At 41.7% G+C, this 23617-nt stretch overlaps 1 protein-coding gene across 5 annotated transcripts in view; it reads left to right on the plus strand.

Annotated features, from left to right (window-relative positions):
- Positions 1-23617, plus strand: part of TMEM45A (transmembrane protein 45A) — a 98647-nt gene that overhangs the window by 40043 nt on the left and 34987 nt on the right. The gene's annotated exons all lie outside the window — the stretch shown is intronic.

Below are 23617 nucleotides of genomic sequence, written 5' to 3' on the forward strand. Positions count from 1 at the left end.
TGTTGTTCTATCATCACCAAAAAGCTGGGTCTCTGCTTCTTGACTCTTCCATCTCTTTTTATCCTCTCCAACTTTTTGATTTATTTGTTTATTTTTAGTTTGCTATTAGGTATGAGTGCTCACTGGAGAGAGACAGAGAAAGAGAAAGAGGAAAGTGAGAAATCACCCTCCCTCCTTGGGTAGGTAGCCATGCCACAATCCCTTCTCCTCAATTCTCCTCTCAGAATTTTGGGCACACATGTGCACATGCCCAGCATGATTTTCAAGCTGTTGGGTTTGGGACTGGAGCCACTAAGTCAGCTACATGGGATCCAGTTGCCATAACCACCAGGACATTGGCTAGTTGTTCCTCTTCAACTCTTTAAGTGGATTTAAAGCAGATATAAAAATAGAATAGTATAATGTACTACCCATTGTCTTAGTCTACTATTGTGTTGCTCACAAAATGGCCAGAGACTGGATGATTTATAAAAAAAGAGGGTTATTGACTCATAATTCTGGTGGCTGGGTAGTCCACAGGCATGTTGGTGACCTTAGGCCTGCTTATGTCACCACACAGCTGATAGAAGCAGAGAGGGTAGCAGGCGCGTGTGCAGCGAGAGCAATGGGGAGAAGCCATCTTCCTTCATCACATGTTGCTTTTGGGAGGACTACCCTTCTCATGAGAGTTAAAACTCTCTCTAGTCTTGCAAAACAGTACCAATCCATTTGTGGGGCCAAATGACTCCAGTCACTACCCACCAGGTATCCCCACCTCCCAAAGCTATTACTCTGGAGGCTGAATTCCAAAATGTGAACCGTTAGGAGATAAACCATTATCCAAACTATAATACCCTTTACTCAGTTTCAACAGTAAGTACTAACACATGGTCAATTTTGTTATATCTGTGTTTCTATCCACATTCCCCTTCCCCCAGATAATTTTTGTGTCAGTCAGTGTTCTCCAGAGATACATAACCAAAGGCCAGGTGTGTGTGTGTGTGTGTGTGTGTGTGTGTGTGTGCGTGCATGTGTTTGCAGAGAGAGAAAGAGAGAGAGGTTTTAAAGAATTGGCTCTCATACAGTTTTGGAATCTAGCAAGTCTTAAATTTGTGGGGTGGACTTGCAGGTTGAGGACCCAGGCAAGAGCTGATGCTTTGGACCGAAGTCCAAAGGCAGTGCAGAGGAAGAAGTCATCCTTCTTTGAGGGGTCCTCAGTCATTTCTCTTAAGGCTTTCAACTGGTTGAATGATTCCTCACCAATCCCCACCTTCCCCACAACCCTATGGACAGTAATATACTTTACTCAAAATCTGCTGACTTAAATGTTAACCACATCTAAAAATTCCTTCACAGCAGCATTTAGACTTGACCAAAAACTGGATAATGATTTAACCAGATTGACACATAAAATTAACCATCATAATTCTGAAGCTAATATAAGTCACCACATTATCTGATCTACAACCTTTCAACATATTCTCTATAAAATAAAGATTCTTTTAAAAATTTGAACACAGGGCTAGCTGGTAGCATGGTGATTAAGGTGGCTGGATCCCACATAGCCAACTGTGCGGTTCAAGTCCTGGACCCAGTGACTTGAAAAATATCCCAGCACAGGTGCTCAAAATCCTGAGAAGAGAATTGAGGAAAAGGGATTGCCATGTGGCTATTGCCACCAACCTCTCCCACCAACCCGGTGGGGGTGATTTCTTACTCTATCCCTCTGGTGAACACATGAACAAAACTAATAAATAAATACATACGTAAAAATAAAAACTTAAACACAATATTATTATCCCTCCTGTGAAATTAAGTTATAAATTATTTTTGTTTGAATCAGGATCCAAATAAAGCCCATATGTTGCAATTACAGATGTGACTCAGACATCTCTTTTAATCTGTAGGTTTTCCCTTGATTTTTTGTTGTTGTTGCTTGTTTTTCTTATAATTTCTCTGATGCAGAAGCTAACTGATCTTGTAGGTTTTGCATCATTTGGGTGTTACCAAATGCATGCCCATGATGTCATTTAATGTTTCTCTGCTCTTGTATTTCCGGTAAATTGGCAATTTGGATAATCCAGATAGGTTGGACTGCTCCCAAGTTCAATTTTTTAAAAGAATATTTTGGGCACATTTTGTTGGGTTGTCTTTCTCCTAGATGGCAACAGTCTTTGATTAACATTACCTGAATTTATTACTTTGACAGGGTTTGTAAAATTCTATCATTTATTAGTTGAAATGTTTCTATAAAGAGAAATTTTCCTCATTAATTATTAGAGTACAGTTTGTGTGTGTGTGTGTTTATGTGCTTCATGATAGAGAGATCACAAGCATGAGACAGAATGAGAGGGAGAGAGAGACAGAGACACATCCTTGAAAGGGTCTTGTCACACTTAGATCCTACTTCTCTGGTCTCCAGTTCCTCAAGACCTTGGATGTGCGTGTATGCTCCTTATTTCCAACTAGATAGCCCAGGATGCAAACCTGTGGTTGGCCATGTGACTTCCAGCACTGCAATTCAGTATACTACTGACTGTGCCACCCAGCAGGGCCTTTCCTGATTCTTTATCCTAGTTTTCCCAAATTGGGGTTAACAAACTCCTGGGAGTCTGTTGACATGTTCTTCTGTGTGTGATTTCTATTGTAATAATCTAACTTTTCATTTTTACCTCTACAGTGATTGAGAAATAGATGCATATCTGGACTTAGCACATATGTGCTTAGCTGAGTATCTTTTAAAAGAGTTCAACCAGTGATCTCAGGGCTGAAATTTGCATTTGTTTTTAAAATCATGATGTGGCAAATAGCACTGCTTTGGGAACCAGCAGTTAGCGTAATGGCTATGTCGCTGGACTCCCAGTCGTCTGCGGTTTATGTCCCGGACCTGGTGGCTTAAAAAACTCACGCCGGGCGCGTGTGCGTGCGTGCCCAGGATCCCGAGAGGAGAATGGAGGATAAGGGATTGCAGCGTGACCATCCCCCCTGGGCGGTGATTTCTCGCTTTCTGTGTCTATGTCTCTCTCTGTCTGTCTGGCGAGCGCACGCACCCTACAGTGAAAATCTCTCCAAAAAAAAAAAAAAAATAGCACTGCTTTGATGACCAAGGACTGGTGAATCAAGGAGCTAGGCTTAACATACCAAACAACCTCAGTGGGTTTTAGTTAGAACAGAGGATTGAGTCAATTTGGGGCACATAATAATGTACAAATACTGGACCAAAGAAAATATGCACTTCAAGTATTAGTGCCATAGTCATGGTGTGATTTATTTTAGCAAAGTAATTTTCTATTATGTTTGATTTGCATTTGTTTATTTGATTTGAGTTCATTTTTTAGTTTAAAAATTGCTTATATTTTTTGCTTATATTTAATTTGTAAATTTATTTTATTTTTATGATAGTTGTCCAAATAATATTTTTGCTAATTAAGAAAGTATATAATAGAAGCAATTTAAGATTGTATAGTGGCTCTAATTTTGTTTTTTCCTTTTAAAAGTGTCTATACATTACTCTTTTTTTTTTTTAAAGAATTATTTTATTTAACTTTATTTATTTATTTATTTTTAATTTGACCAGAATGGGAGACAAGGGGGAGAGAGAGAGAGAAAAAACAAGTTGCTGCCAGGTCTAGGACTCAAACCATGGTTGGCCATGTGGGAGTCCAGCACCCTTAACCACCATGCCTCCTGCCTGCTGGCCCCTGCGCATTACTCCTTTGAAAAGTGCTGCTTTATCCCATTCTTGCTTTCGTAGGGCTATTAGTCCCATAGTCACATAATCTGTCTTGTTCAGGAATGGCGCCTTGCTCGGGGTATTTGAAATGTAATGGTGTGTGCCTAGGAACCAATACCCTGGACCACTAGAAGAAAAAGAACTGGGTTCAGGACAGGGATTTGGGGGCCACCTGCCCTCCCTGACATGTCAGTCCACAGAACAGACACGATTGCCTCCTTCTGTATCTTTCACTGGTGCCCTGGGAGGTTTGGTAAATGGAGACTTTTATGTCAGACCTACATGTTACTGAAACAATTCTTTGGAAAGATAAGAAGCTAAACAAAAACCACCCACTGCAGGCATCTCCAACTTTAACATGCATACAAATTCCCTGGGAACTCACCCAGGTGATGCTGCTGGTCTGTACACCATACAGTGAGTAACCCGATCAAACAATCTCTTTATGCTACAGTCATTTTACTTGATTTTTCCTTGGGTAATAAACACAAAAAGCTTTCAGTACGGTGCTTGATACAGTGTCAGCAGTTAATAAATTTCATTTTTCTTATGCTAGTAATTGTTACTAGCTGGTGAGGCATGAAGAAGGGTGGACATGATGGGAGAGAGAACAAGGCTTTAGCTATAGACAGGCCTGTGTTAGGACCCTGGTTTGCCAGTTATAAGCTTGATCTGGGCAGGTTACCTTTTTTTTTTTTCTTTTTTTTGGAGAGGTTTTTGCTATAGGGCGCGTGTGTTCGCCAGACAGAGAGAGAGACAGAGAGACAGAAAGCGAGAAATTGCCCCCCAGAGGGGATGGCCACACCGCAATCCCTTTTCCTCCATTCTTCTCTTGGGATCTTGGGCACGCACGCACATGTGCCTGGCGTGAGTTTAAGCCACCTGGTCTGGGACTCGAACCGCGGTCAACTATGTGGGAGTCCAGCGACATAGCCATTACGCTAACTGCTGGTCCCCTGGGCAGGTTACTTAACCTTCCCTAGTCTCTACCCTGTCAAATGTAAAATGGAGAAAAACACCACCTCATGGAAATGAGAGGAATCTATATAGCTCCTAGGGAGGTGGATGATCAATAAATATTATTTTTCTTTGTCTCTTTTGGACATGGATTTGTGGTTCTGCCACAATACCGTGTGAGTCACATTGTAATCTCTGTGAAAAGCAGTTCTTTACCATTATCTTTTGAGTGGGAATAATAATTAAATTAATTGATGCATGTAATAAGAACCTGATCATTATCGTCCCTTCTCTCCTCGCTTTCTCCACTTAGTGATGCAGTTTAGACACCAGGCATAAAAGAAGGACCTAGAGATTTCAGTTCTCGTTAGCTAGAATATTCTGGAGAGCTTACAAAATAAATGAATAAATAAAAAGTCCCAGGTCTCATCCATGGCGATTGCAATTTAATAGGTCTGGGATGGGAACCAAATGCCATGAAAATGTTTTAAGTCTCCTCAGATGTTTACATGGGCAGCCAGGCTGAGAATCACTGCTCTGGGAGACAGCAAAGCCTTGCTTACTGTCAGATGATTCTGAGCATTTCTAAGGTTGACATGATACACCACACCTTTTCTGCACCCAGTTCCAGCCTTTCTGATAATTTCTTTCTTCTTGCCTATTTTTGTGTACTCCAGTCTGAGGAGACCTGCAACTGCTCCTGATGCCCCTTCCCTTGGCACATCGGAGTAGGCCCTGTGACAGTGCCCTGTCACAACCAGGCAGGGAGAGAGTAGGGTACTTAGGGCCTCTCAGTTCCATCCTTCATTTCATACCATAGACTCACAGAAATCACTTTGGTTTTCTCTCTTTTTTTTTTTTTTTTGCTATAGGGTGCATGCACTTGCCAGACAGACAGAGAGAGACAGAGAGATAGAAAGCGAGAAATCACTCCCCAGAGGGGATGGCCACACCACAATCCCTTCCCCTCCATTCTCCTCTCGGGATCTTGGGCATGCACGCACACATGCCCGGCGTGAGTTTAAGCCACCGAGTCCGGGACTTGAACCGTGGTTGACTACGTGGGAGTCCAGTGACATAGCCGTTATGCTAACTGCTGGTCCCAGAAATCACTTTGGTTTTCTGCCTGAGGAAGAACAAGACACCTCTCTAGAGAGCCAAGAGGCACTTGAAGAAAAATGACCTGTAACATCAGGCAGTGCCCCCTGTGTCACAAGAACTTTACTTGTGCTATGTCTGCTTATTCTCAGCTTTCTAAGGTAGTTTATCCATATTATCAGTTCCATTTTATAGAAAAAAACAGAGGAAAAGTTAAATATGGTGCACCCAGGGTTCCTCACTGAAAAAAACAGAGGAAAAGTTAAATATGGTGCCCAGGTCAGATACTCAGTGGTGGAGCTGGACTTGGTAGGTGAAAAGTCTGATTCAGAATATGAGCTCTTAACCATGCCCAGTGAAGAGTTTTAAAATGCTGTTATCAGGGTCTCCCCAGACTAACTGAAGCAGTACCTCTAGGAATTGGGGCCCAGACATTGGTAGGTTTTTTTTGTTTGTTTGTTTGTTTCTTCTTTCAGAGAGAGAGAGGCATCCCCACCAGGGTTCCTCACTCCCTGATCCACCCTGAGCTGACCTGGGTCATGTACATATGCCTGGCATGTTTAGGGAGGTCTGGGGTGTGAACCCAGGACCATTTCACTGTTGAGTCTAGTGTTGTTACCTCTATGCCACCACCCATTCTGAGACATTGGTAGGTTTTCTTTTTTTGAGAGGTTTTTGCTACAGGGTGTGTGTGCTCACCAGAAAGGCAGAGAGAGAGAGACAGACAGAAAGCTGGATGGCCACACCACAATCCCTTCTCCTCCATTCTCCTCTTGGGATCTTGGGCACGCACGCGCACACGCCTGGCATGAGTTTAAGCTGCCGGATCCGGAACTTGAACTGTGGTCGACTACATGGGAGTCTAGCGACATAGCCATTATACTAACTGCTGGTCCCGACATTGGTAGTTTTTTTTATGAGCTTTTCAAGGGAGTCCAAAGGGCATCCAGGCTTGAGAACTAAACAACACTATGCTCTTTGGCCTCCCACAGTGACCTCCCACAGAGCCCAAGAGTCTGCAGAGATCTCCTTTTATTCCTGTTCTCATCTTCTCTACTATATGTTGGCAATTTTGAATTAAAAAAATTAAATGCCTGTCAGAGATCTTCCTTCTGACTGGCATTCCTAAGGAGGTTGTGGTAGACTGGACGCTGCCCCCTAGTAATGCCCATGTCCTAATTTCTGGAAACCAAGAATGTCACCTTATATAGTAAGGAAGATTGTGCAGATGTGATTAACTTAAGGATTCGGGGCTGGGGAGATGACTCTGGATTACTCAGGTTAGCTCATTGTAGTCACGAGTGTCCATGTAAGAGTCAGGTGAGGGGATCAAAATCAGAAGAGATACAGCACCAGGAGTGTGGGGACAAAAAGAGGCCAGGAGCTTGGGACAGAAGGAAACCTTGAGAAGCTGACGAAGGCAAGCGGTTCTCCTCCAAGGGCTCTAGAAAGAGCAAGGCCAACACCCTGATGCAGTGAAACCCATTTCAGACCTCTGGGCTCCAGAGCTGTAAGGTAATACATTTGAGTTGTAATTGGTTGTAGTTTGTTGGACCAGCAACAGGAAACAAAACCAGGGGTATTTCATGTGGTAGAAACTGCACTGTCTTCTAGCATCCCACAGGTTCAAGCTCCTGTTTTGCTCTCCACCATTTACTCGCTCTGGATTCAGGCAAGTCACCAAAGGCCCCTAAACTCAGTTGCGTTTTCAGTGATTAGCCAATAAAAATGGATGTGTTTGGGCCGGGACTGGGCCAATGATCTCAGCTCCCACATAAGTGCACTCCCAGGGGAGCTTTTACCCTTCTGCTTAGCTCAGCTCAGCTCAACACTTCCAAAGTGGAACAATTGTCTCTGTTCTCTTAAGGGGAACCTGATCCTTCTACCGTTTGCTCTGGGTTGCTTTATCACTACAAAGTGATCCTATTTACATGTCTTTGGCACTTGCCAAAATGAGGAGTCTCTATTCCCTAGGTTGGGTCTATTTCACTAAAAGTTAGTTAAAAAATAAACAATGAAATGTAAATTTCCCAATACCAAGTGACTGAGAGAACAGAGTTGTTAGGCAGTATATCCCCCCTCATTTCCAGTCACAACTGGACAGTGTTCAGCTGTCCCACACTGGCTCCGGACTCTGCTTATGTGATTTAGCTATTTCTCATGATCTGATTTGAACTCTAGCCCCATCCCTACCCCACTTCCACTGTTTGGTGTAGACACAGAGTGTTAGACCCAATCGGCCTCAGCCCGGAGGAGGGTCGGTTCACCTAGTGGACTGGATGGTTAAGAGAGCTAGATTCCACATGTCCTACTGCAGTTCAGGTCTCAGTCCTGGCAGCATGACAGACATGTCGGGCACATGTGCATATGTCCCTAAGATCCTGACAAGATGGAAAAATGCAGGAGAGGGGAGTGCAGTGTGACTATGCCCCATTAGGGGGTGCTTTCTCCCTCTTGCTCTTTCTCCTTCTCTCTGTCTCTCTGGTGAGAACACACACACCCTCTGGCAAATTAAAAAAGGGATGGAAGAAGTGTTTTAGGCCTTCATGTGAATGGACCTGAAACAAATGGAATTGGCAACAATGACATCCAGTCATAAGTTCTTGACCTCATATATGCCATGTTTAATGCCAGTACTGCTTCATCCGTAATAATAATATCAAACAGCAAATGAATTATTTTTGTGGGAAAGGTTTCTCATGAAAATATTTCCAACTGGGCTTCCATTTGTTCTAATAGCTGCAATAATGTGTACTTTTTCTGAAAAAAAGTGCACATAATCTTGTTTGGACTTTCTTTGACACAATAGTTAGGAGTTAAATTTGTTTTGTTTTTCTTTTCCTTAAGAGAATAGGAAAAAAAAAGTTTTGTTTTGGAGAGTTTTTTGCTATAGGGTGTGTGCACTTGTCAGAAAGACAGAGAGAGACAGAGAGACAGAAAGTGAGAAATCGCCCCCCCCCGGGGGGGGGGATGGGATGGCCACACCGCAATCCCTTCTCCTCCATTCTCCTGTCAGGATCTTGGGCACGCACGCACACACATCCGGCATGAGTTTAAGCCACCGGGTCCAGGACTCAAACCGCGGTCGACTACATGGAAGTCCAGCAACATAGCTGTTACGCCAACTGCTGGTCCCAAAAAATGTTTTGAATGTAAGAGAATTTACCAAGAGCACTTAGACCAGTGTTTGTGAATTGGGGAAGACCGTGTGATTTTCCCCCTTAAGGGACACTTATCCGTATTTGTAGATATTTTTGGTTGTCACAAATTGGGGGAGGATGCCAGTAGCATCTAGGAGACAGGGGACAGAGGTGACAAACATCTTACAATGTACTGGATGGCCTCTGCCCACCTCCTCAAACGAGAATGATCTTGACTGAAGTGTCAATAGTGCTGCTGCTGAGGAATTCTGTCCTGGACTAGTGTTTCTCAAACTTTAATGTGCATATGAATCACTGGGGATCTGGTTAAAATGAGGGTGCTGATTCATTAGATCTGGGTGGGGCTTGAGGTTCTGCATTACTAAGAAGCCTCACACTTGGCACAGATGTTGCTGGAGCAAGACCCTTGCTTTGGGTATCAATGTCCTAGAGTGCTTGTTTGTTGTCTGCCTTCTTATTCTGAAAGAGAAGTTCCACGAGAGCAGGGACCTTGTCCATCTCATGCCCCCAATAGCCAGAACCGTACCCGCCATATCAAAGTCATTTAATAACTATCTGTTGAGAGCATGAGTAGGTAGATGGAGGAGTGAGGGAATAAATGAATAAGCAGGTAGGCAAAGCCATTAGTTATTCTCATGTCTAACTTGGGAGACTAATTTTTTTTTTTGAGAAGTTTTTGCCATAGGGCACGTGCGCTCACCAGAAAGACAGAGAGAGACAGAGAGACAGAAAGTGAGAAATCGCCCCCCAGGGGGGATGGCCACACCGTAATCCCTTCTCCATTCTCCTCTCAGGATCTTGGGCACACATGCACACGTGTCCAATGTGAGTTGAAGCCTCTGGGTCTGGGACCCAAACCGTGGTGACTACATGGGAGTCCCGCGACATAGCCATTACGCTAACTGCTGGTCCTAAACTTGGAAGAATCTTAAAGGTACTTCTAAAGAAAATGGACTTTCTTCTCAACAAAGCCAGAGATTTGCCAAAATTTGCTTTGGAAGGTCAGCCTTTCCCAAGGAGTCAGTCTAAATAACAAACAGGTGGAGCTGTCTGTAAAGAATCATGAGTACAATAGCAGAGCTTTGGATTGCAGAATATACCTGCTGTGGCAACCAGGGGCACATTCGAGAAGGCTGAGGTAAGAGGAAGCTTTAAACACAAAAGGAGGAGTACCTGGAAGCTGTTTAAAGCAAACAGGAACTGACATCAATTCATTGGCTAAGATAATGTATCAAGCAAGTGTTCTCCCGCATCCTACTAACTACCCGTGTGACTCCTATAGCAAGCTGCTATTAGCAAAGTCCTTAGCAAAAGTTCTTTTTTATTTTTTTTTAGAGGTTTTTGCTTTAGGGCACGTGCGCTTGCCAGACAGACCGAGAGAGACAGAGAGACAGAAAGCAAGAAATCACCCCCTGGGGGGATGGCCGTGCCACAATCCATGCTCCTCCATTCTCTCAGGATCTTGGGCACACATGCACATGTGTTTGGTGTGAGTTTTAAGCCACCAGGTCCGGGATGCGAACCGCGGTTGTCTATGTGGGAGTCCAGTGACATAGCCATTACGCTAACTGCTGGTCCCAGCAAAAGTTCTTACAGGCACATGTGTGTCTTACTCATATGAGAGCCTTTCTGAGAGTTTTGCATGTAATAGCTCTTATCATAGGCATGTGCGCCTTCTCAGTTTCCTGAGTTGGGTTTTTCCTGACTTGTTTAGGTTTGACACAAGTGACTCCATCATATTGACAATGTCCTGGGGCATGGCAGCCTTCTTGAAGTTACAAATAAACTTATTTCTCTGAGGTCTCACATGTTCCTTCTGATGCAGGGTGAGGGTCCAGTTAGTTATTCTGGGTGGTTGCTGTGGATAGACTGATACATTTGGGAAAAAAACATAAGTTCAAATTTTGACCCCACACCTGAACCTGTCCCAAGAGAAAAAAATCTACATCATCATATTTACTTGTGTGCTGGCAGCAGAAGGAAGGAGGAAGTGGGGAACCAGAATGAGTTTATGGAGTAGCCTCATGTGGAGTAACATCCTTGAGTGGGCAGCAAGAAGCTGAGGGGTGGGGAGAACCAATGGTTTGTGTATGAGCTTCAGGAACTCAGAGATTTATTAGCCCTAGCTGGCAAATTATTTCCTTATTTTTCTTTAATTGTTGGAGGGCAAGTGTGCTTGCATGTACATATGAGAGAGAGAGAGAGAGAGAGAGTACTCCCTAATGGGACATGACACACTACAATCCTTTCTCCACCTTTCCATCCTGTCAGGATTTTGAGCATGTGTACACACGTGCCTGGTGTGTTTTTCTACCCACTGCTGTGGGATTTGACTTTTGGTCGGCCATGAGGGATCCAGCTCCTCTAACTCCCAGGCTAAGGGGCCAACCTTGTTTCTTTCTTATTCTTGGGTCTATGGGCTCCCATGGGCTTTCCTCTGTTTTTCACCTTTCCACATATACAGATGTTCAAGCCAAGTCAAGTTTGGGAACCCAATTTAGGAGTGCCTCTCCTTCCCAAAGTGAGTCCTGTGCTCTGGGAGGGAATTTACTTAGAACCCAAAACTTCTCTGCTGTCTTTCATAGAATATGTTGTGGTAGGTAGAAAAGAGGAGGGGACGGAAGAGCAGGATGGCAAGAAGATGTGTGAAAAAGAGGCAAGGAAGGCAGACCATGAGAATAAGGCAAGAGGAAATTAGCTGTGGATAGGCCAAGGAGAGCCAAAGTTAGTCCACGTGTCATCATCAGCAGAGCTGCAGACAAAGCAACTCTCCTGTCAAAAGTTGTGATGCCAATGAATGTGTCAACACTGTTGACTCAGGTGTGCTCATGGCATTTTAACTGTGTGTTATTAAGCTAGTTTGGGCAACCGGATGCCGGTGACTCTGCCCTGAAAAAGAGTAAAGTAGCTTTTACTTTTGGTTGGGAGAGGGTAGCATAACGTGAGATTTGGAGTCATGTCTTTGTGAAAGCAGTTTATCCAGATAAATGTTCTTGATGAATCATGAATTTTCTCTAACTTTACTGGAATTTACAAGGGATTCAAGGTGGCTATGAGACAAGGTTAACTGAGAGAGAGACTGGTATGTCACCAGAGTGGTAACTGAAGCACTTCGAGGTATCCTTCTTTCTGGTTGTATTTATTTGTTTGCTTTAGAGAGTTTGTTTAGAATGCATGTGCTCGCCAGAGAGACAGGGAGACAGAAAGTGAGAAATCACCCTCCCAGGAGGGATGGCCACCCCACAGTCCCTTCTCCTCCATTGTCCTCTTGGGATTTTGGGCATGCATACACATGTGCTCAGTGTGAGTTTTAAGCTGCTGGGTCCGGGACTCAAACCATGGTCGATTACATGGGAGTCCAGTGATGTAACCATTATGCAACCTGCTGGTCCCTCTGGGTGTATTTGAATAAAAAGTAAATTAAGGCGGTAATGGATGATTTTAGGGCTCTGATGCATATCATTATTACATTCCTTTTTTGCTCAGAAAGTTGCTTCTTACTGTCCTTAGAATAAAGTTTAAACTTCTTAACCTGGTATTTAGGATATTCCATTATTTGGTTCCAGGTTTTTTTTTTTTTTTTTTAAATGAAACATAAATGATATTCTATGTATATGGATAGAAAGAATCAATATTGTTGAGAAGTCAGTTCTTCCCAGTTTGGTCTATAGATTTAAAATAATCCCAGTAAAAACCCCAGTAAGTTACTTTATGGATATTAATAGCTGATTCTAAAGTTTGTATGGGGAGACAAAAAAACCCCAGAATAGTCAACACAATATTGAAGGAGAAGAACAAGTCAGTGTACTGATATAACTTAACTTCAAAACATAATTTAAAGCTGTAGTGTTCAAGATAGTGTGGTACTGGTGAAACAATAGACACATAGATAAATGGGCTAGAAGAGAGAGCCCAGAAACAGACTCAAACAAATATAGTCAGTTGATCTTTGACTATCGGGCAAAGGCAATTTGATAGTGAAAAGAAAATCCTTTCAACAGACAGAGCTCAAATACCTGAATATGTACTGTGTTAGTCTAAGTTCTCCAGAGAAACAGAATAGATAGATGGATGGATAGACAGACAGACAGACAGGCAGAAAGACATTATTATGGGAATTGGCAAATATGGAGGCTTTGGAGTCTTGGAATAGACTGCCTGCAAGTTGGAGAACAAGAAAAGCTGGTGATCTAATTCACTCCAGTTCTGAAGGCCTGAGAACTGGGGTACCACTGGCATAAGTTTGGAGTTGAAAGTCCCGTAGAACCAGGAGCTCTGATAGCGGAGGACAGAGGAAGGTGGGGATCCCAGCTCAAGAAGAGGGCAATGCTAATCTCTTCTGGAAACACCCTCAGAGACACATCCAGAAATGTGTTTTACTTGCTATGTGAGAATCCCTTGGCTAGTTAAGTTGACACATAAAATTAACCATTGCACCCACATGCCCAAAAGAAATATATATATATATATATATATATATATATACTTTACATTTTCCATAAAAAATAAAGTAAACCAGAGAACTAACTATAAAGTGTCAAAATATAAAATTTCTAGACCATGACAGAAGAATCTAGATTACTTTGAGTGTGGCAATGACTTTGAAAATAGCACATCAAGAGCACAATCCTTGAAAGAGGGAAATGTGTACTTCAGACTTCACTAAAATGAAAAACTTCTGTTCTGTGAAAGATCATTGAGAGGATAAAAAGACAAGTCACACTGAGGGAAAATCTTGCAAAGTCTGATAAAGGACTTGTATCTAAAATATACTTTAAGAATTCTTAAAACTGAAAAATAAGGAAAAAAGAACAATTAAAAAGTAAACAAAAGATCTGAATAGACACCCACCAATGAATGCATATAGGTGATAAGTCAGCATGTTTAACAATATTTTTTAATAAGATGTTTAACATATGTCACCAGGGAATCTCAGATTAAACAACGGTGATACTAGTATACACATATTAGAAATGCTAAAAGCCAAAATACTGAGAACACAAAATGCCAGTGAGAATGTAGAGAAATGAGAACTCTCTTTAATTGCTAGTAGGAAGGCAAAATGGGGCGACTAGTTTGGAAGACAGTTTGGCAGTTTTTTACAAAGCTAAACATAGGGTCATATGATGCAGGATTGTGCTATTTACTGCTATTTTATGTCTACACAAAAACCAGCATGTGAATATTGGTATTAACTTTATTCACAATTATCAAAACTTGGAAGACACCAAAATTGTCCTTCAACAGATGAATGCATTGAAAAAAACTGTGGTCCATCCATGCAATGAAATATCATTCAGTAATTAGAAAACAAAACAAAACAAAACAAAACAAAACAAACAAACAAACAAACTCTCAAGTTGCAAAGAAACATGGGGGAAACTTAATGTATAATGCTAAGTGAATGGAGCCAGTCTGAAAAGGCCGCATATTGTATGATGTCAAGGATGAATTTTTTTGTTTTCTTTCTTTCTCTTTTTGTTTTTTCTATAGGCATGTGTGCCAGAGAGAGAGAGAGAGAGAGAGAGAATGAGAGAGAGAGAGAAAATGAGAGCACTCCCCTAGGGGAGAAAGTCACACTACAGTCCATTCTCCTCTCAGGATTTTGGACACACGCACATGTGCTCTTCGTGTTTCTCTTAAGCCAACAGGTCTGGGATTTAAACCATGCTGTCAGCCATGTGGGATCCAGCTGCTTTAACCACCACACTGCTTGGTTGGCCTTCAATCATAGGACATTTAGGAAAAGGCAAAACTATAGACATAATAAAGATTGGGACCAGCAGATGGCATAATGGTTAAATCACTGAACTCCCACATAGTTGACTGTGTTCAAGTCCCGGATCCAACAACATAAAACTCAAGCTGGGTGTGAGTTTTATGCCCAAGATCCCGAGAGGAGAATGGAGGAGAAGGCATTGCAGCATGGCTATTTGTCCTGGAGAGTGATTTCTCTCCAGGGTGAATCTGTTTCTTTCTGTCTCTCTGGTGAGTTCATGTACTCTGTAGCAAAAGTCTCTCTCAAAAATAGATTAACAGTTGCCAGAAACTACAGGGGAAGGGAGAAGAGATAAATAGGCAAAGTACAGATTTTAATGGCATATTTTATTATGAATTGTAAATGTGTGACAAGATGCATTTGTCAAAAGCCATAGAACTGTAAAGTACAGATTTTAATGGCATATTTTATTATGAATAGTAAATGTGTGACATGATGCATTTGTCAAAAGCCACAGAACTGTAAAATTATTAAAGAATAAGCCCTAATGTAAATTATAAACTTTGGTTGATAATCTATCAATACTGGTTCATCAGTTCTAACAAATGTACCATACTATTGCAAAATATTAGTAATTAGGAAACTGTGCAGGTGGGGAGAACCAGCACATGGGTAATTTGGGCTCAAATTTCTGTAAATGTAACATTGCTCTAGAAAATTGTCTATTAATTTTAAAAATTTGAAAAGCACAAAAAATAATAACACACACACTTGTGTTCTAACTGTGCAAAGTGATATTTTGAGTTATAGGCTGCAAGTTTTTCTTTAAAACTTTTTTTTCGCCAGAGGATATATACACTTGCCAGAGAGAGACAGAGAGGGAGTGAGAGAGAGAAAGCAACCCCTGTGGGGATTGGCCACGCTGCAATCCCCCCTCCTCAATTCTCTATCCTGTCAGGATTTTGGATATGGGAACACATGCCTGGCAAGCTGCTGGATCTGGGATTCCAACTGCAAGGTCAGCCATGTGGGATCTGGCTGCCTTGACCATCAGGCCACAGAGCTGGCCTGTTTTTCTTTCATTTAAATAAAAGAATTAAAATATTACAGTTTGAGCATTACTCGACATGCCCAGCTCTATTCTCTTCACCCTCCTCTTAAAAACCCATTATTATTATGTGTATCCTTACAGTCTTCCCTTTATACTTTTATATTCATACATGAGCAATGACTAGTATTTTTATGTGTATAAAAGTAGTACATAAATTGCATCAAAGTGTAACAATGTTTTGCAAGTTGTATTTTTCACTCAACTTGATGCTTTAAAAACTATCTATGTTACTGAATACAGATCTACTTCTTTTATTTTAAAAATTAATGTAGTATATTCTACTGCATTATATTATTTATCTGCTTACTGATATATGTTCAGATTATTTCCAACTTTATGTTATTGCAGCTAATTCAGCAAGGCCCTTTTTGTCTTTTTTGACATACATGACAGAACATGTATAAGAGTTTTTCGAGGGTACACACTACCAATTGAATTGCTGGAATGTGGGGTATCTGAACCTCCTTTTTCTTTCTTTTTTAAAAATTTTGCCAGAGGACCCATGTGCTTGCCAGAAAAAGAGTGAGAGAGTAAACACAAAGCACTTCCCACGGGGGCTGGTCACTCCAGATCTCGTCTCCATTTCTACCTACTTTCAGGATTTGGGGCATGCATTCACAGAGGCCCAGCATGTTTCTCAAGCCACTGATCTGAGACTCGAACTGTGTTGTTGACCATGAGGAATCCAGACCCCTTAACCATCATGCCAAGTTGGACTGGGGTATGTGCACTTTTAACTTTATACCAAATGGCTTGGCAAAGTAGTAATACCAATTTACACCTTTTTTTTTCTCTGAGAGATTTTTGCTATAGGGTACATGTGTTAGCTAGAGAGACAGAGGAGAAAGTGAGAAATCGCCCTTCCTCCCCCAGGGGATGGTCACACTGCAATCCCTTCTCTTCCATTCTTCATTTGGGACTTTGGGCACAAATGTACACACATCCATTGTGAGATTCAAGTCTTCGGATCTGGGACTCAAACTGCTGTTGACCATGTGGCAGTTCAGCACCTTAATCACTACAACACCCCCAATTTGCATTTCCAGTAATGTATGAATGTTCCTGTTTCTTCATACCCTCATCAATACTTTATATAATAGATTTAAACATTTTTTTCTTCTATCATTGGTGAAAAATACAAGTGTTTAGTTTTCTTTGGCTTGTCGTGAAATTGAACATCTTTTCTTTTAATTACTGGACAGTAGGGTTTTTCCATATGATGAATTATGTATTTTTATTCTTTGCCCATAGCAAGAGTAATTTTTGATTTTCTAAATCTGTTCCTAGTTTAAAAATTACTGGGCTAGCCAGTGGTATAGTAGTAAATGTGGTTGGATTCCACATGGCTGACCTCCTGATATGCATCCCAGACCCGGTAACTTGAAAAATACACCATGTGCCTGTATGCTGAAAGTCCTCAAAGGAGGGAAGAATGGAGAAAGGATTGTGGTATGACCATCCCTCATGGGGATGCTTTCTCATTTTCTCATTCTCTCTTTATCTCTCTTGAAGAGTGCATGCACTCTTACTAATTAAAAAAAGGAAAAATGACAGTCTGGTGACTCATCTTTTCTCAGGTACATTTACTTCAAGAATTTTTCTGCCTGTTACTTGTCTTTTAACTTTATTTATGGTACCATTGTGAGAAAGGTGCAGACCCAAGGATAGGTATGAGTCCCAGTTCACCAGCATCGTCTTGAATCCTTTTGTTAATCTCTGTATTTCACTTTACTAATCTGTAAAACGGGCATGGATAGTAACAGTACCCATTTCAGAAGTTCATTGTGAGAATGAAATGAGTTAAAATTCAGGGCACTTTACATGAATGGAGAGTGGGACACAGAAAGTAATTAATAAATATTAGCTACTATTCTGACATAAAGGAAACATTTGTTTTTGCTGTTATACAAGGCATATTTAAATATTTTTTGCTTTTATACATGTCAAGATTTTGGTTCCATTTTGCATAAAATGTGATATTTAGGGATGGGATGGCAGCCCCACAAAGTCTTCAGGACTAAGCCTCTTTCAGGCTCTGTGCTCTTGTTCCTTAAATACATGCCTCATCCTTATAATCTGAGATATTAGGTCGTTGGGAAAATCCTGATGTATTTTTCTATGCAAAAATGTGTCATGACTTTCCGGATGACCCAATGCCTGCCAGAGCTCCAGCCATCACAACCATGTTCTAGACTTCAGGAAAGGTTAGGCAGAAGCGTCTATTCTCCCCTTTTAGCCAGCTTTATTTTTATTTATTTATTTTAATACCAATAATAAAGTAAGAAACTTTTATACTAAGTATTTTATTGTATGCTGATGCCAGTGTGTATAAAATAATTTTCCTTGTGAAATAGAAATTTATAAAAATTCAGAGAGGTAGATGTTAAGGACTGACAAAAGTAGAAGTTTCGTGTCCTATGGCACACGTGTTACAAGAAAAGCTTTTGTATAGGCTTCCAATTTAGCTCTCTGGAATAGTCACTGGTTTATGAGAAGTGGCTTAGGAAACCTTTGGAAAATTCATTTTGCTACAAGAAAGAATAGACTTTCTTGGGACCAGCAGTTAGCGTAATGGCTATGTCGCTGGACTCCCATGTAGTCGACTGCTGTTTGAGTCCTGGGCCTGGTGGCTTAAACTCATGCTGGGCACGTGTGCGTGTGTGCCCAAGATCCCGAGAGGAGAATGGAGGAGAAGGGATTGTGGCGTGGCCATCCCCCCTGGGGGGTGATTTCTCGCTTTCTGTCTCTCTGTCTTTCTTGATCTTTTTGGTGAGCGCACACGCCCTATAACCAAAAAAAAAAAAAAGACTTTCTGGAGCCTGAAGGGATTTGAACTTGAAGACACCCCAGTCAGCAGGGGGTCATGTTGAGCGTTCTTCAGACAGAATTGTTTTACGTCTCTGGCAGCCTGGGCAACTTTCCTGTGGTTGAGAACCACCTTCTTCATAGTGGTGACACTGGAAGAACCAGACATGGCGCAAGGAGAGCTGGGCCGACTGGACGGTCCGTAGGTCAGTCAGTAGTCAGTCTGTGGGGACACACAGCCTTGACCATCTTTACTGAAGTGTCATTTACATGCAATAAGATTCAACCCTCTTGAGTTAATAGTTTATAATGTTCTGACAAATTTATGCAGTTGTATAATTATTGTCACCATCAATACATAGACTGTTTCCATCATCTTAAATAATTCTCTCATGCCCTTGTGGTTGGTTCTTTCCCCCTTACCTTTAGGCAACCACTGACTTGCTTTCTATCATACAATTCTTTTCTAGAACCTCATATACATGGATCAATGCAGTATGTACTTGATTATGTCTGGATTGTTTTAGTAAGCATAATGCTTTTGAAATTCATCCAGTTTTTGGATGTGTACATAGTTTGTTTGTTTTTAGGTTTTTGCCATAGGGTGTGTTTGCTCGCTGGAGAGAGGCCGAGAGAAGGAAAGTGAGAACTCACCCCTGAGGTGGGGGGATAGCCACACCGCAATCCCTTCTCCTTCACTCCTGGGATTTGAGGCATGCACACACGCATGCCTGGCGTGATTTTTAAGCCCCTGGGTCCGGCACTCGAACTATGCTCGGCCATATGGGAATCCAGCACCTTAGTGATCACACCACCTGCTGGCCCTGTTTGTTTCTTTTTATTGTAGAATAAAAGTTTGTACATTCACTCACTAGTTGATGGGCATTTTAGTTATTAATAGGTTTTAGTTATTTCAAAAAAACTACTATGAACATCCATATACAGATCTTTATGTGGACAGAACGTTCATTTCTCTTTGGTAAGTATCTAGGAGTGGAATTGCTGGGTTGAATAATAGTATGGTGGGGGATCCTGAAGGACCAAAGAAGATAATGGGGCATTCTTAGATTTTGGATATGCGGGTGCAGTCTATAGTGTCCTTCTAGCCCTATCCCCAAAACAACTTAGCAACTCTTAGTGACCTTGTAGCCCTGATAACAACCTAGCAACTCTGTACCTTCATGTACGCCTATGTATCTGACAATCTAGAGGCCCGGTACAGACTTAAATGATTCTGTGAGCAACTTTACCATCTAAGTTACCTCGTGTAAGTTATCCAATCAAAAGTATGTAAAAGTGTGTATCACCATATATGGGAGATAAAGAAGATAAAACAGATAAAAGGGAGAGCGCCCAGAAATTTGGGGCTCAGCCTTTGGGTATGAATCCACTGAGCCAATGCTAGCTAGCACTTGAAAAAAATCTCCATTTTCCTGCAAAAAGCCTAGGTGTCCTCTCTCTCACTGAATATCCCACTACAAAAGGAATATATTTGATGTTAGAAAAACTGACAAACTGTTTTCCAATAGTTCTGTACCGTTTTGTATTTCCATTTGCAATGTCTAAGTATTCTAGTTGATCCACATTCTTCTAATACTTAGAATTACTGATCTTCTAGCCATTCTAGTAAGTGTGCATTGACATTTGTTGTTTTAATTAGCATTTCCTAAATGACGATGATGTTGAGATTCTTTCCCTGAGTTTCTTTGTCATTTATGTATAGTAGTTTCAAGTTTTGTTTGTTTTTCAAAGACTGGCCTCGGATTCACAATCCTTCTGCCTCTGTCCCATGTAACTGAGACACCATCGTGCCCAACTAAGTTTAAAGTTTTGGCGTGGCCAAATTTCCTAGTCTTTTCCCACATTATTTTACTTTTTCTATTTTGTTTAAAAAAATCCTTTCCTATCTTAAGGTCAAAATGATATTTTCAACTAAAACATTTTAAGATTTGATTTTCATGGTTAGGTATTTAATTGATCTGAAATTTAGTTTTAAATCTGGTATGACTAGGGATCTAGTTTAATATCTTTTTTTAAAATAATTCTTTATTTTATTTGTTATTATTATTTTTAATTTGACCAGAGAGAGACAGAGGTAGAGCGAGAGAGAAAGTGGGAAAGCAAGCCACCAGGTCCGGGACTTGAACCGTGGCTGGCCATGTGGGAGTCCAGCACCTTCACCACTATGCCATCTGCTGGCCCCTAGCTCAATATCTCTTCATGAGTTATAACACTATTAGTTTTCCCTCCATTGGCATCTGTGTGGTCGTTTCTGTCACTCACTGACTTCTCTTTGTATGTGTCCTTTATGTTGTTTTCTTCTCCAGTGACCACAGTGGCTCCTGTACATTTTGGCATCATCATTGTTTTCACTGTTCTTTATGTTTGGGATGCCCTCCTATTGTCTTCAAGTTTGTTGTATTGTATTCATCCCACAAACCAAATAGAGAGCAAGTGAGTGAAGAAAGAGAAACAGGCATCCCACAGGATCCTCATGCCACAATATACCCCAGCCCCAGCTGACTTGGATCTTGGGCATGCACCTGACTGGCATGTACAGAAGACCTTGGGGTGCAAAACACTCCATGCTAGCCCTCTAGCATGGAGCGTTGTGTGACTGTTGTGTCACTGCAGCCAGCCCTGGAGAGCTCAATTTTAGCTGTACCTTCCAAAGCCCTACTCATCGCTCAAGGTCAGCTCAAATGACCTTTCAAGTCGTCTATTTCCCATGATATACCTCTCTCCTTCGTATGAACTAAATGAAGGGACTCAGTGCATCTATAGCACTTTATTTCTGTACTGTATATCTTAGCTCATCTTCGTCGTATCACAGTCACTACGGTGTCTGTCTTCTCTGTCCTGCCAGGCTGTAAATCCTTGTGTGTTTCTGTGATAGGCAGAATAGTATTCCTACCCTATCCCCGCCCCCATGTCCTAATTCCTGGAACTTGTGAATTTATTACCTTATGTGGCACAAGGGACTTTGCAGATGTGATTAAATTAATGATCACAGAATCAGGAGATTATCCTGGATTAACTAGACAGGCCCCATCTAATCACATGAATTCTTAAAATTGGAGGTAACCTTTACCAGCTGAGTGCAGAGACAGAGGACTATGTGGCTAAGGAAGAACAGTGAGGAGATGGAACTACTGGCTCTGCATAGAGTGGAAAGAGGGCTATGAACCAAGGCATGGATGATGGGAAAGGGAAGGAAATGGATTCTCCCTCATGGCCTTCAGAAGGAAATGTAGATGCAGCCTTGCTGATACCTTGAAAGTCCAGTGAGATCTATGTTGAATTTCTGACCTACAGCTAAATGGTAATTCATTTGTGTTGTTTTAATCTACTGAAAATTGTAGTAATGTATTATAGTAGCAATAGAAAACTGCTGATTTGCTCACCATGAAGTACCCTGTACCTTGATACTTGTATGTATGAAGTGCTCAGTCGTTGCTCACTGACTAGAACTGTGAAGCAGCATGAAGCTTGGGACGGCGGAGTGACTCCTTCGGGTTCTTCCCACATCACTCATGATCAATGTGAAGCTCATTGTTAGCATCTGGACCTTTGTCAACCCACAGCAAATGAAATCATTGCAGATGATCTAGCCCAGCTTTCCTTCTTGTTGATACCCTACCCAGTCTGACTTTGACTCAGTAGTGGTAAAGAAATCTTCTGCCTACATGCAGAGCTTCACCTACTTTTCATGTGTTGACAGCTTAATGACAGAAAGGTCCAGAAGGAGATGTCTTTCCCCTGTGGTATTTAAACTACTCAAGGTGCTTGACTGAGACTTTTTGATGGGGCCATTGGAAAAACTCCTTTAAGGTTTTGGCCTTGTATCATTGAGAACAGCAGAAGATCTGAAATCAGTCATAGAATGTCTTTACAATCCTGACTCTGGTCTTCTCTGTGAATTAGAATAGGTTACCAAATCAGGACCAGCAGTTGGCATAATGGTTACATCACTGGACTCCCATGAGGTCAACTGTGATTCAAGTCCCAGACCCAGCAGCTTAAAACCGATGCCAGACGTGTATGTGTATGTGCCCAAAATCCTGAGAGAAGAATGGAAGAGAAGAGACTGTGAAGTGACCGTGCCCCTGGGGGAGTGATTTCTCACTTTCTGTCTCTCTGACAAGTGCATGCACTCAATAGCAAAAATCTCTTCAAAAAAATACAAAAACAAAAAAACAAAAATAGATCACCAAATCCCTGGGAGCCTTGATTTTCTCATATCTGTGGTGTAAATAGTACTTTCTTGAGTTGTCATGAAGATAAACAGAAATATGGAAGGTGGTTAACACACAGCAGGTGTTCGGTGAATGAGAGCTCCCTCCCTATCTTAGGAGCATCTCTGCTAACGTAAACAATCCAGGTTTCTATTTGCTTTGCAGAGTTGATTCCAGGCCGATGGTACAACATGATATTTATTCTTACTTTTTATTTGTTGGTTTTAAGTTTTTAAAACAGAAATCTTTGAATTGCCTAACCCTGTCTTATATTTTCAGGCTCAGAGTTCTGCTTGACATTTTAGATGTTTGGTTAAGAAGAGCCTGGGGCAGGGCGGGGTGGGAGTGGGGAGGGGAGAAAGCCTACATAACGTGGAGGGCTTTACTTATTTAAGGATTGAGAGGGCTTGGTGGTGGAAACAAGAGGCTGAGACACAGAGAGCAAAATAACATAAGATGAAATCGATAGAACGGCAGTACCCTAGAGTGGTTATTGTCTTCTGACAGCCAGATTATCATTCTGGCATCAGAAGCAGCCACGGAGCCACCGATCTCTGTCCACTACTAGGCCCATCAGGGTTATGACACTGATAGGAGACTAGGGCCACCCACTGGGATATGCTGATAGGAAAGTTATACTTAAACCTCAGAGTTTCAGGGCCACTGCTTTAGAATAACCTCCTTCCTAGAGACCAGCAGGTGGTGTGGTGGTTAAGGCGCTGGACAATCCCACATGGCTGACCATGGTTCGAGTCCCAGATCTGGTGGCTTGATTTCTCACTCTCAGCCATCTCCCCCTATTCTCCCCCACCCCCACCC

The sequence above is a fragment of the Tupaia chinensis genome, unplaced genomic scaffold (genome assembly GCF_000334495.1).
Source record: "Tupaia chinensis unplaced genomic scaffold, TupChi_1.0 Scaffold000100_1, whole genome shotgun sequence".
Classification (NCBI taxonomy): Eukaryota; Metazoa; Chordata; class Mammalia; order Scandentia; family Tupaiidae; genus Tupaia; species Tupaia belangeri.